Source organism: Octopus sinensis, linkage group LG30 (assembly GCF_006345805.1).
Source record: "Octopus sinensis linkage group LG30, ASM634580v1, whole genome shotgun sequence".
NCBI lineage: Eukaryota > Metazoa > Mollusca > Cephalopoda > Octopoda > Octopodidae > Octopus > Octopus sinensis.
The window spans coordinates 3,198,358-3,213,357 of NC_043026.1; the positions used below are offsets into that span (position 1 = coordinate 3,198,358).

General features: G+C 37.9%; 1 protein-coding gene across 1 annotated transcript in view; it reads left to right on the forward strand.

Annotated features, from left to right (window-relative positions):
• Positions 1-15,000, forward strand: part of LOC115226733 (CYFIP-related Rac1 interactor B) — a 122,389-nt gene that overhangs the window by 74,360 nt on the left and 33,029 nt on the right. Inside the window, exon 2 of the mRNA XM_029797753.2 lies at positions 8,169-8,228. The gene's annotated coding sequence lies outside the window, so the exon portion shown is untranslated. The remainder of the gene's footprint in view (positions 1-8,168; positions 8,229-15,000) is intronic.

Consider the following 15,000-nt stretch of genomic DNA (forward strand, 5'->3'; position numbering starts at 1 on the left):
CCACCTTTAATCGAGCAACTCGACCCCGGGACTTATTCTTTGTAAGCCAAGTACTTGTTCTATCGGTCTCTTTTGCCGAACCGCTAAGTAATGGGGACATAAACACACCAGCATCGGTTGTCAAGCAATGCTAGGGGGACAAACACAAACACACATATATACATATATATATATGACGGGCTTCTTTCAGTTTCCGTCTACCAAATCCACTCACAAGGCTTTGGTTGGCCCGAGGCTATAGTAGACACTTACCCAAGGTGCCACGCAGTGGGACTGAACCCGGAACCATGCGGTTGGTAGACAAGCTACTTACCACACAGCCACTCCTGCACCTATATATATATATATATATATATATATACATATATATATATATATAACAAAACTGTCTGACGAATGGGAATGTGAAACTCCGAGTAACAGCTTTTGTTAAATTTCTGCTGTTTTTAAATAAAGTATATATATATGAAAAATGAGGTTGTTTTTGTGAAGCACTGTGAGGTATAACTTTGAAGAATGTAGCTGTGTAAAGCCAGAACAATGCGAGATGGTACAAAGTAAGCTACAAAACAATAAAAGAGAAGAAATTTTCAGAACTTGGGAAAAGCGTTGGTTGCTGAGGAGCAACAAACCATTCCAATCACTGCTTTTCGGAATGTCCTGAAATATAGAAATACAAGGCAAAACTGCAACTCTGCTCTGTTTCCTTTTCATTTTGTAGTTTATTCTCGCTTTGTTCTGACTTCTCACTACAACTACATTCTTTGAGATATGAAAGAAGGATTTGAAAATGCAATTTTAAAAGATGTTTATTCATTTGACTGGTTTCACTTTTTTAGAAAAAGAATATCAAAAGTAAAATGTAAAGCTTTGTATAAGCTTTGTTGTGTTAATTACTGGTTGCCACAAAAGTATTGAAATACATATATACATTCTTTGATAATATTAAGAAAATGTTAAAAACAGTCTACAAGAAAGTATTTAAGAAAATATTCAACAAAAAGTATTAGGAGTTCAATAAAAATCATGTTTGTTTTGTAGTATATATATATATATATATACATACACAGAAAAAGTATTAGGAGTTAATTTTCTTATTATTATCAAAGAATATATTTTAATACTTTTGTGACAACCAGTAATTAACACAACAAAGCTTTACATTTTACTTTTGATAACCTTTTTCTAAAAAAGTGAAACTGGCCTAGTGAATAACCATCTTTAAAATTGCATTTTCAAACCTTCTTTCCACTTGTGCGCTGCCTTACAACTTTACTTTGTTATATATATAGGTGCAGGAGTGGCTGTGTGGTAAGTAGCTTGCTTACCAACCACAATGTTTCGGGATCAGTCCCACTGCATGGCACCTTGGGCAAGTGTCTTCTACCATAACCATGGGCCAAATAAAGCTTTGTGAGTGGATTTGGTAGACGAAAACTGAAAGAGGCTCATGTGTGTGTTTATGTATGTATATATATATGTGTGTGTGTGTTTGTCTCCTCCCCCCCAACATTGCTTGATAACTGATGCTGGTGAATTTACATCCCCGTAACCTAGCAATTCACCAAAAGAGACTGATAGAATAAGTACTAGGCCTACAAAGAATAAGTCCTGGGGTTGATTTGCTCGACTAAAGGTGGTGCTCCAGCATGGCCACAGTCAAATGACTGAAACAAATAAAAGAATATATACTACACGTGTGTGTGTGTGTGTGTGTGTCTTTATCTTTGTCCTTTCCTCCCCCATTTCACAACCAGTGTTTGTTTGTTTATGTCCCTGCAATTTTGTGGTTTGGCGAAAGTATTCTGGGCTTCTTGCAGTTTTTGCTCTTAGGAAATCCACTCAAGGCTTTGGTCAGGCTGGAGCTTATAGTAAAAGACATTTGCCCTGGGTGTTGTACTGTGAGACCTCGGTGTTGTCGATTAAGCTTCCTAACCAGGCAGCCCTCCAACGTCCCTTTTTGAAACTACTCTTCCCACAACTGCTGCTCCCTTTCAAATGTGACTCAGTCCCCACACATCATCTTATGACTAATTTTATCCCTAAATTAGTTGATGTATGTTATTAGAATGAAATGTACTGTCCACATGAAATGACTAGGGTTAAAAGCAAAGCAGGATCATGGAAACATGAAGCATCCATGTTTTTGTTTTCAAGGAATATTCTCACCTCCTTTTGCAATTACTGGTACTCTGTCGGTTTTGGTGATGAAGGTTCCAGGTGATCCAGTCAACAGAATAGCCTACTTGTGAAATTAATGTGCAAGTGGCTGAGCACTCCACAGACACACCTGTACCTATTTCTTTACTACCCAAAAGGGGCTAAACACAGAGAGGACAAACAAGGACAGACACACGGATTAAGTCGATTACATCGACCCCAGTGCGTAACTGGTACTTATTTAATCGACCCCGAAAGGATGAAAGCCAAACTCGACCTCAGCGGATAAATTAAGTACCAGTTATGCACTGGGGTTGATGTAATCGACTTAACCCCTTTGTCTTTCCTTGTTTGTCCCCTCTATGTTTAGCCCCTTGTGGGCAATAAAGAAATAAGAAACATTAGCACACTGGGCGAAATGCTTAATGGAATTTCAACTGCCCCCCCCCCTCCAAATAAAATTGGGTGCTTTTTGCCGAGAGTAGAAAAGAATATTTATCCTCAGTTAAATGTGGGTGTTCTGTTAGAACAAATGATCCTGCATTAGAGAGAAACTCTCATATTGTCTTCAGGTGCAAAATGCACTCTTCTTTATATTGTCAAGGATGGACGTTTGACTGCTAGAGATAGCAGCTGCTCTTATACCAGCCAGGGGTGGGGATAAATATTACCTCTTGCTATTAATACTGCTTCTGTTGCTAATATATATTTTGTCAAGATTCTGTTTGACGACCAGTTCTTTGCTTTTCATCCTTCCAAGAGTTGATAAATAAAGTTAATCTGATTACAACTTGAATTCAGATTTCTAAGAGACAGAAAGGATGTTGCCAGATGCTTTACCATTTCTGCCAATCCACCTGCTTAGACGAGTATTTATTGAAGCCATGAAGGTGAAAGGCAGAGTTGGCCTACATAGGATTTGAACTCAGCCAATCCTCTAATTACTCTGCTAATTAGCTTCCACATCAGTTGAGATGCCAGTTGGCTTTCACACATAATCTCTGACACCATTTTGCAACAAAGCTTCAAAAATCTCTCCTCCAATGACTGCACCTTTTCATTCGTTTACTTCTTTCAAGCATTTGACTGCGGCCATGCTGGAGCACTGCCTTGAAGTGTTTTTTGGTCAAACAATTCAACCCCAGGACTTGTTTTTTTTTTCAAGCCTAGTACTTATTTTATTGGTCTTTCTTGCTGAACTGCTAAGTTGTGGGAATGTAAACACATCAACACTGGTTGTCTCGCAGTGATGGGAGAAGAAACACACACATATACATACATATACATACATACATACATATACATAGATACATACATAAATACATACATACATATATACATCATACATACACACACACACATACACACATACATACATACACACATACATACATACACACACACACACACAATGGGCTTTTTTCAGTTTCTATCTACCAAAGCCACTACAAGTCTTTGGTTAGCCCAAGATACCATGCTGTGGGACTGAACCTGGAACCATGTGGTAGGGAAGCAAGCTTTTTGCCTCATTTAAACCTATTTTTATAGGAATTATTTGAATGATTTCTCCTAAGTGTTGAGTTCTTTGTTAGTTTAGTTTGGCTTACTGAAGCAGAAATATCGTTATGGCAAATCTTCTGCTCAGTACCACAGGTCTGCATGTCAGTTCTTGGCCATAACCGCTTGAGCATGTCCTTTAGTGACGGACAATCTGTGCATCTCTGATGATAAACAGGAATAATAGAGGAGCATGATAGCCATGTGTTGAGAGGGATTCTTTGGGGGTTTGAATGAATGTAACAAAAGCAAATTTTGAAGGAGATATTAACCATTTTCATACTTTGTAGGGGTCAGGAAATAAGAAATAACAGTTGCTACCCAAGGACAAAAATCTCGTTGCACAGTGCAATGGCTTGAAAGCCAGCAAGTGGCTTTGCACTTTTTTCTTTTTTGTTGCAGATGCAGCATTTGTATTGATGTGTTTCACTGGGACATTCATTCTGAGCAGCAAATTGATGCCTGCTTTCGTGTGACTTGCGAGTCCGGGTCAGCTGGAAAATATCCCACCACGTAGACTGCATATTAGATTAGTTGCTAGAAAGGGTTGCATTCAGCTTGAGGCCTTCTGAGTGTCAGTGTGTTTGTGTAGGCGACCTGTGAGGAAAACATGCCCACGTTCATTGCTCTCAGAACGGGGCTGTGGGGCCAACAGTTTCTCTATTTACATTACTGCTCACTTTACATTAGTTCATGCATACTGCATACATACACATACATACATATATATATATATATATATATATGTATATACACAGATACATATATATATATATATATATATATATGTATATACACAGATACATATATATATATATATATGTATATACACAGATACATATATATATATATATGTATATACACAGATACATATATATATATATATAGTATATACACAGATACATATATATATATATATGTATATACACAGATACATATATATATATATGTATATACACAGATACATATATATATATATGTATATACACAGATACATATATATATATATATATATGTATATACACAGATACATATATATATATATATGTATATACACAGATACATATATATATATATGTATACACAGATACATATATTATATATATGTATATACACAGATACATATATATATATATATATATGTATATACACAGATACATATATATATATATATATATATATACACAGATACATATATATATATATATATGTATATACACAGATACATATATATATATATATATATGTATATACACAGATACATATATATATATATATATATGTATATACACAGATACATATATATATATATATATATGTATATACACAGATACATATATATATATATATTGTATATACACAGATACATATATATATATATATATATGTATATACACAGATACATATATAATATGTATATACACGATACATATATATATATATATATGTATATACACTATACATAATATATATATATATGTATATACACAGATACATATATATATATATGTAATACACGATACATATATATATATATATGTATACACACAGATCATATATATATATATATATATATGTATATACACAGATACATATATATATATGTATATACACAGATACCATATATAATATATATGTATGTATATACACAGATACATATATATATATATATATGTATATACACAGATACATATATATATATATATATGTATATACACAGATACATATATATATATATGTATATACACAGATACATATATATATATATATGTATATACACAGAGATACATATATATATATATATGTATACACACAGATACATATATATATATATATAAATATACACACAGATACATATATACATCGACTGGAACCCTCGTCATCACCAGTTGGCAGTGTCACTAATACACACACATATATATATATATTTTCGATATGTGACTGCATGTGTATCGTTGGCGATTTTCTTCCTCCGTCTTCCCTTCTTTGGATCTTTCCTTTTTCCATGTTTCTGACGAAGAGCTCCGCTCGAAACGTTAAACCCTCCTTCTTTCCTTCTTTCCTGAGCGTCCAATAATACTGTATTTGTTCCACGTCCTCGCATTGTTGTGTTTTCATGTTTGGATTAACTATATATATACACACATACACATATGACTACAGGGTGTGATTTAAAGAAATTTGGTAGTTATCTCTAGCAGGTGTAGCTATCCTGGAGAGATCTTCTTCGCTGGCTTACACATAGATATGACTGAAGGATGTGATTTTGAGGGCAGTTTGGCTACTATTGCTATCAGGTCTCCTCTGTTGGTTTATGACAGTTATTAACATGCAAACAAGAATGGCCACTTTAGTGCTGCCATCTACTTTTCATTTTAGATGTGGTATTCAGTGTCCCGAGCTCCAACAATGATGAAAACATTCCTTTACATCCATTCGAGTAATGTCCGTCATCTGGTCCTCCTTAAAGAGTGGAGATTCAAGTTGCACCCTTTCAACCTCATTCTCTCATCGATGACCATCTTCAGTCCAGTGGCAAGACCAGGTCAAGACGACTGGGAGACGGATGCAGTGGATGACCAACATGTCTTGCTTGCCTCATCTTGCTCTCTGCACTGCATGCTGCATTGTTGTAGCCGTCTCTTTGGAACCATGAAGGCTTCTTCTGTAGTGTCTTCAAGATTCAATCTCTTACATGCACAGGTAGGCAAGCCCTACCTGTGCTAATTAACCCATAGCTGAGACCTAACACTGGGGTCAGGTAACTTTTTTATCCAATTACCCCAAAATATATATATATATACACCGACGTTACCCCCTTGATTTGAAAGGAAGAAAATCTTAGATTCTTTGGATTCAAAAGGTTTATTGACTCTATTTCTATGGAGAATACAATTCTAAATATAAAAAGTATAAAACAAATGTGATAAAATAAATTATTATCTTCATTATGAAACAAAAGGGTTTTTCTCAAAACTTTTCCGGTTCAGGTTTTGGAGAAATGATGTTTCATTTTTGTTACAATTACATTTTGATACGAGAGCAATTTGGAGACAGTCTTCAGGGTCCAATCAATTTTGTTAAAGGGTTGACTTGAATAACTCCTTAAATCTACTTAAACAAATCAAAAACCTGTGTCAAAAAATAAGATTAAGGTGGGTAATAGACGACAGATGAATAATATCTGGTCAATCAATTGACAACACTTTTAGTTCAAAATGGTGCGACGTCTCTTAAATACATCTGTTACAGTGGACAAATGCATTGTCGTCAGAAGAAAGATTTTTTATATGGCTTTACTTATATCTAATGAATCCTCATTAACCCCAAGAAATTATGGAAACAAACAGCAGTATTTCATTGTTGTGGATGTGATACTCCAATGGCCACCAAGAAAGGTCTGCTATCTCATGGTTCAAGTCGTGCTTTGGAACAGAAGAAATAGGAGAGAAAAAGGTTGATAAAATACTGACTACCCCCTGACACCCTATCACTGCCATCTCTTGTTTTCTAGCAGTCAGGCAATGTAGAAGTCATACACACACATACGCACGCTCACATACATATGATGGTAGGTTGTGATTGGAGTTAGATTTGACTGGTATTTCTCTCAACTGTAACTACCCTGTAGAGGCCTTTTTTGTTGGCTCATGCATATACACACTCAGACACCCTCCCAGCTGGGGTAGCCAGGTATCTCCTCTACAAGATCCCTGTCCCTACCCTTCTATCATACTCTTGCCTCTCAACATCTGCTGTAAACCACTTCATGTCTGATAAGTCCAATCATCAATTCCCCCCCCCCCCCGTAATAAAATAGTTTTTAAATATAAATGATGAGATATTACAGATATATTTTCTCAGTACACTTTCCTCACAGTAAACTTTTTTCACTGTGAATTGATGGCTGTGAACTTACCTGTAACGAGGCCGCCTCTACTTGTCCCTCAATTGAGGAATCTTGTTTTGTGAGCTCATAGGTGATCCTGCCAGTAACACACAAAATCCTTGGCCCTTTAGCATTCCGTTTCCTTATCTATCCACATTGATTTGAATTTGTCCTGCATTTCTTTGTAGCTTTCAGATTTCAATGACATCAACTGTGATTGTTTATTTTGAGAATAATATTGTAGGGTAAGTGTGAGAGGCCGGATCTGGCCAGTCTGAAGATAAAACAGGAAGAATATTTTGGCTGGAATTGGCGGGTTTAAGTGCTAAAGGGTTAAGTACCGTTTGTAAAGCGGTTGGCATTAGGAAAGTCATTCAGCTTTAGAAACCTTACCTAAACAGATATTGGTGCTCAGCGCTGTTCTGTGACAAACCATTCAGTCGATGCCAGCATGCAATACAGACAAGAAATAAGGATGTTTTGGTATTAGCTATGTTTCTTTGTTTCTTTTGTTTTTTGTTTTATGAATTTCTGAGTGTTGTTGTTGTTGTTGTCGTTGCAGGGAAGAAGTTTTACAAATCATGTTCATGGTAAAAGTGAATATTCATTGACCAATCAACAAGTAAGTATTCTTCTCGTTGTTATTCCAGCCCCTCCTCGTCCATCACCACTACTTTCCCTTAGGTGCAGGTGTGGCTGTGTGGTAAGAAGCTTGCTTCACAACCACATGGTTCCTGGTTCAGTCCCACTGCGCGTCACCATGGGCAAGTGTCTTCTACTATAGCCCCGGATCAACCAAAGCCTTGTGAGTGGATCTGGTAGATGGAAACTGAAAGAAGTCCACTGTGTGTGTGTATGTGTATATATATATATATATATATATATATATATATTTGTGTGTGTGTCTTTGTGTATGTTTGTCCCCTCTGCCCACCATTGACAACCAATATTTTTGTATTTATGACCCCCGTAACTTAGCAGTTCGGCAAAAGAGTCCAATAGAATGAGTACTAGGCTTACAAAGAATAAGTCCTGGGTCAATTTCTTCAACTTAAAAAGCTCTTTAAGGCATTGCTCCAGTCATATGACTGAAACACCAGCCTAACAACACCATCTTCCCCAGACATATCACTAACACCTCACAACACAAACCCTTCTAATCAGTTGAGACCCCACTGTTTCTCAACCCTTTTTTGCCCATCTACCCCTTTGATGCATATTTTGTCTAACGAAGTTTTTCAGAAGTATCTCTCAGATGGTGTCGATTATGACTTTATCAGGAATTTAATGTAGGAAAAAACAGCAAAAAAAAACCAGGATACAGTGGCAGAGAATTCCCATGCTTTGACTTTGCTTCCTCATAAATTTCTGAAAATGAATATTTTTGAATGAAGATTCAGAGGGTGTAGATTTTGATACTGTCACCATTTTTTTGTGAAAACCTCTTTTGGAGGGGATGAGAGTTTCAGATGATCTTATACACCTTGACTTTGTTTCCTCATAGCATTCTGAAAAATGCATGTTTTTTTTTGTTCTTTTTTTTTTCTCGTAGAATTTCCTACAGTATAAATTATTTCAGAATTGTAAAGAAAAAAATGTTTTTGGAGGATAATTTACGCATGTTAACTTATATTCTCACATATTGATGAGGTTCATGTATTATCCAATATACAAAAGTTCCAATATACAAGTTCATAATTTATGTTATCCGAAAGGTATTTGTAGAACATTTCATCAAAGGTATGTATTGGGTCATCCCATAAATAATGGGGTTTCTTTATACTTCTTTTATTTTTCAAAATTAAGATAAAGTTCTTTTTTAATCTAAAATATACTCTCCTTCATTTTTTTTTTTACAATGCTCTCCCATTTATCTGGTAGACTTGCAAAGCCCCTCTTCCAAAATTCACTTGTCCCTGATGAAAATTACTCCTCCAGTTCTGTTCTAACCTCATTGACAGAATTCATATTTTTTTCTGTTAAAATGATTTTGGAGACTGCAGAATAAATGATAATCAGATGGGGCAATGTCCAGCGGATATGGTTGATGGGTCATCATTTCCCATTCAAACTGCTCCAGCTTTTGGAATGTCATCCTTGCAGTATGTGGCTGAGCATTAGACTCGGAAACTTTGTGAGGAACCCGTTAAACCAATTTGCTAATTTTCCCAATGGCACACAGGTATCGATGAATGGTTGAATGACCAAATTCAAGCTTCTCTGTTAGGTCCTCAACAGTTACAATGGGATTTTGTTCCAGCAGGGTTTGCAGGATGTCCTCATCAAACTCTACAGATTTTCTAGGATGAGGCTTGTCTTCTAGGCTTTAGTTTCCAGCTCGGAATTTCTGAAACCACCGTTGACACTGGTTTACACTTATTGTTTGATCCCCATGGACTGCATTAATATTCCTCACACTTTCCATTGAACTCAAAGCAAAATATGCTCCTTTGTCACTTCCATTACAGCTTTGAAAAAATAACTGTTGAAATCAAATTGCACTCTTCTTTCGAAGAACACAATTTGATTTTACCTGCTTTTATAAGAAGTTGATGCAGGTAATTTATCCTGTCCCCCTCATGCAATTGATAAAAACGCATTTATGGGATGACCCAATATACACAAGTGTCAGCTCCCGAATAAGTTTCCTCATAACTTCCCGAAACAGGGATATTTTTAAATGAAATGTTTTACAAATACCCTTTGGGTAGATTACTATTATGTTGGAATGTTAATGTGAAACAAACAAAAAAGAAGGAAGAAAATTGGTGGACGTGTGCACATCTACAAAATAAAACTTGAAAATTGGTGGACGTGTGCACATATACATCTACAAAATAAAACTTGAAAATTTTTTTTAAAAATGTGATTTGCAAGTGTCTGCTAATTTCCCCCTTTATTTTTTGTTGTTATTTCATATTAGATCCCTATATATTGGTATTGTACACCATCCGAAAGATATTTGTAGAAAATTTCGTGAAAAAAATATCCATTTTACTGAAAGTTATAAGAAAACTGTTGGCGAGGCACACTTGTGTAGTAATGCCGTCATTAAAAAATACGTTTTTCAGAAAATTATGACAAAAAGACGGTGTGGATTGGATGGAGAAGGGGACACGCATCTGCAGTTAAGCCTTTTCTACTTTATCGCTAGAAGCCAATTGACTGAATCAGTTGAGCGTTAGGTAAAATAAAACCTCATAGTATTTGTTCTGACACTGTGCTCTGAACTCAAAACCTGCCCAGGCCAACTTCCCTTTTTGTGTTTTCAATCTTCACAAAAATCAAAATCTAATGCAAAGTGGTGTGGACCGACGCAGCTGTAAGAGTGCCGGACCAGATATGCTTTGGCAGTATTTGCTGTGACTCTTGACGTTCCAAGTCCCAGTTTCATCTACTTGGATCGTAGACTTAACACTATAATATGACATCCTAGTTGTCATTAGGGGACCCCTTTCTGTCGCAAGCATTCGGGCCAGGCCCTTAGTTTCATGATACTCCACTCCTCTCCCTCTTTCAAGACCTGTCACCAGACTGGGGGCAGAACAGGCTCATGGTACCAGCAATTCGGGTAGTCGCCTGGGGCGCTATGTGCTAGAGCAGTGCTTTTCAAACTTTTTGCTGGAGCGGAACCCCAAGGGAACATTCCACTGGCTCGAGGAACTCCTGTGCAATAATTTAATAGTTTTATGCATACATTTATGCATACACAGGACAATTAAAAATTACTGCCAATTTTAGCAGTTTTGTAACTTCTTGCGGAACCATTGGACTGTACTGGCAGAACCCTAAGGTTCCGGGGAACCCTGGTTGAAAACCACTGTGCTAGAAAGTGCCAAGGAGGGCATGACAAAGCCACGGAAATTTCCACGACCAAAGTTCAGCTTGCCCAGGATGCCAGCAACCCTTTGGTCGGTCCTGCCTGGGGATGCTTCAGATTATTCTGGCTGGGCACCAATTTGTATTGTGGGAAGATTTTTGTAAACCGTACTTTCTGAATCTGAGGGTGCACCATCGAATAGTGAGGAACAGTGCCATCCAGTGCACCCTCTTAGCGAAGGGCATGTCGCCTCCTCCAGTCTTTTGGAGACTTTGTGAAGGGTCAGTGGCAGAAAAAAAAAAAGAAATTTAATTTTAGGGGATATCTGGTCCTTGATATCCTCTCGTTCTTTACTATGGGGTGGTGGCCAGGTGGAATTGCTTCTTTTTTTTTTTTTTTTCATGAAGAGACTGATGTGTAGGAAATGAATAAAATCTGATAAATTGATAATGCTAAATTAAAAGGGACAAGATTTAGCGGTGGGTGGAGGTATGGCAGGTAAGGTAGGTGGGGTGGTGAGATGAGACTAAATGGACAAACAGACAGACATACATGGGTGACGGTTACGAAATAACAGGATCATTCTGTGTGTGTGTGTGTGTGATTAGGAGGAGAGCACAAATGAGTCACATTCTCCCTCCACCCTTACCACTACCACCACCACCACTTTCACCGCCGTCCCCACCCCCTCTACCATTACCTCCACCCTCGCCACCGCCACCCCTCTCATGTCAACTTAACTTCCTGTGTGTGTTAGTAGAAGGGAGATAATCGTGAGTCACTCTGCTTTCAAAATGATTTCCGTATTAAGATTGTTCTATGTTGTAAGGGGGACGACGGGGGAGGGGGGAGCAGAAATAACGAATCCTATAATTACACGTCCTACTAATTACACACCTAGTTTTCTTCTATTTCTTTAATAACCTCCCAAGGAATGTCGTTTTGGCAAATTCCTTCCGTTCCTTTTCAATAGGCAAATGCAGTATGGCTTCTGTGACGGTTGCACCGAATTTTCATTGCTTCTCGCGGCACCCGTCCCCAACAAGTGTCTTCTGCTGTAGCCCTCAGCTTGGTTGATTAATTTTCTTGTGAGCGGGACATTATAGACCGAGAGTCTGGGGCAGAACCACACAATTCTTTCCTCCCCTCCACACACATGCACACACACACACACACACACACGCACACACACACACACTCCGAATTTTGTTTCTTCATAACTTTCTGAAAAATGAATATATTTTAATGAAATTTTCTACAAAGACGCAGGCGTGTTTGTGGTTAGAAGCTTGCCTCCTAACCACATGATTCCGGGTTCCATCCCACTGCTATACACCTTACTCTTTTACTTGTTTCAGTCAATTGACTGCGGCCATGCTGGAGCACTGCCTTTAATCGAGCAACTCGATCCCGGGACTTATTCTTTGTAAGCTTAGTACTTATTCTATCGGTCTCTTTTGCCGAACTGCTAAGTGACGGCGACGTAAACACACCAGCATCGGTTGTCAAGCAATGCTAGAGGGACAAACACGGACACACAAACATATACACACATACATATATATAAACATATATACGACAGGCTTCTTTCAGTTTCCGTCTACCAAATCCCCTTACAAGGCATTGGTCGGCCCGGGGCTATAGCAGAAGACACTTGCCCAAGATGCCACGCAGTGGGACTGAACCCAGAACCATGTGGTTGGTTAGCAAGCTACTTACCACACAGCCACTCCTGCGCCTAGTATTTTGGGCAAGTATTTTGTTCTAAAGCCTTGGGCTGACCTAAGTCTTGATTTGGTAGACAGAAACTAGAAACCTGTCGCATACGTATATGCGTTGTGTGTGTAAATAGTAATAATAATGATTATAATAAACCTTGGATGGAATTCATAAATATTTCAATGCATCACTACACACGTTTCCACAAATCCCGTGACCTTTAGGAAACATGCATTAGCAATGCATTAAAATATAAATTGCATCCAAGGACCATTATCATCATTATTATCAATAATATTAATATACCAATTTGGTCTTTTTGTACATACCTATTATTTAATAGCAATTATTTCGTCTTAGCTTTCACTGCTTATACAAAACACACAACATTTTTGCCTTACTGTATGGAACATTTCCTTCTCTGTCACTCTTCTTTTAAAATGCCACCCCATGGGTTACAATGGGCTTCTTTCAGTTTCCGTCTACCAAATCCACTGACAAGGCTTTGGTCTGCCGGAGGCTAGAGTAGAAGACACTTGCCCAAGGTGCAGTGGGACTGAACCTGGAACCATACAATTGGAACACAAGCTTCTTAGCACACAGCCATGCCTGCACCTATATGGATATTTTTAAATGCAATTTTCTACAAATGCATTTCAAAAGGTGTAGATTTTGATTACATCAGGGTTTTACGTGAAACAGGAAAAGTTTTTAAATGATGGGTTTGCACACCTACATACTAACATATCCTTTTATTCTTTCATTTGTTTGTCATTTGACTGGCCATGCTGGAGCACCGCCTTTAGTCGCAAAAATCGACCCCAAGACTTATTCTTTTTAAGCCTAGTACTTATTCTATCAGTCACTTCTGTCGAACTGCTAAGTTATGGCACATAAACACACCAACGTCGGTTGTCAAGCAATGGCAGGTGGGGGGGGGGACAAACACACACACACACTTATATACACGCAGACGTAGTTGTATGGTAAGTAGCTTGCTTCCCAGCCACATGGCTCCGGGTTCAGTCCCACTGCGTGGCACCTTGGGCAAGTGTCTTCTACTCAATCCACTTCCTTTTTTAATTTACACCCATTTATATTAAAATTTGCTTTCAGTTTAGCATTCTGCCTTATTATTTTTTCCTTTCCTATATGTGTGTGTGTGTGTGTACACATATCATCATCATCATTTAACATCTGCTTTCCATGCTGGCATGGGTTGGATGGTTTGACTGATTAAGGCGGCGAGCTGGCAGAAACGTTAGCACGCCGGGCGAAATGCTTAGCGGTATTTCGTCTGTCGTTACGTTCTGAGTTCACAAATTCCGCCGGGTTCGACTTGCCTTCATCCTTTCCGAGTAGATTAATAAGTACCAGTTATGCACTGGGGTCGATATAATCGACTTAATCCGTTTGTCTGTCCTTGTGTTGTCCTCTCTGTGTTTAGCCCCTAGTGGGTAGTAAGAAATAGGTATTTCGTCGTCGTTACGTTCTGAGTTCAAATTCCGCCGGTGTTCGACTTTGCCTTTCATCTTTCAGCGTCGATTAAATACCAGTTATGCACTGGGGTCGATATAATCGACTTAATCCGTTTGTCTGTCCTTGTTTTGTCCTCCTCTGTGTTTAGCCCTAGGGTAGTAAAGAAATAGGTATTTCGTCTGTCGTTACGTTCTGAGTTCAAATTCCGCCGGGTTCGACTTTGCCTTTCATCCTTTCAGCGTCGATTAAATAAGTACCAGTTATGCACTGGGGTCGATATAATCGACTTAATCCGTTTGTCTGTCCTTGTTTGTCCTCTCTGTGTTTAGCCCCTTGTGGGTAGTAAAGGAAAAGGTTTGACTGAGAACTGGCAAGC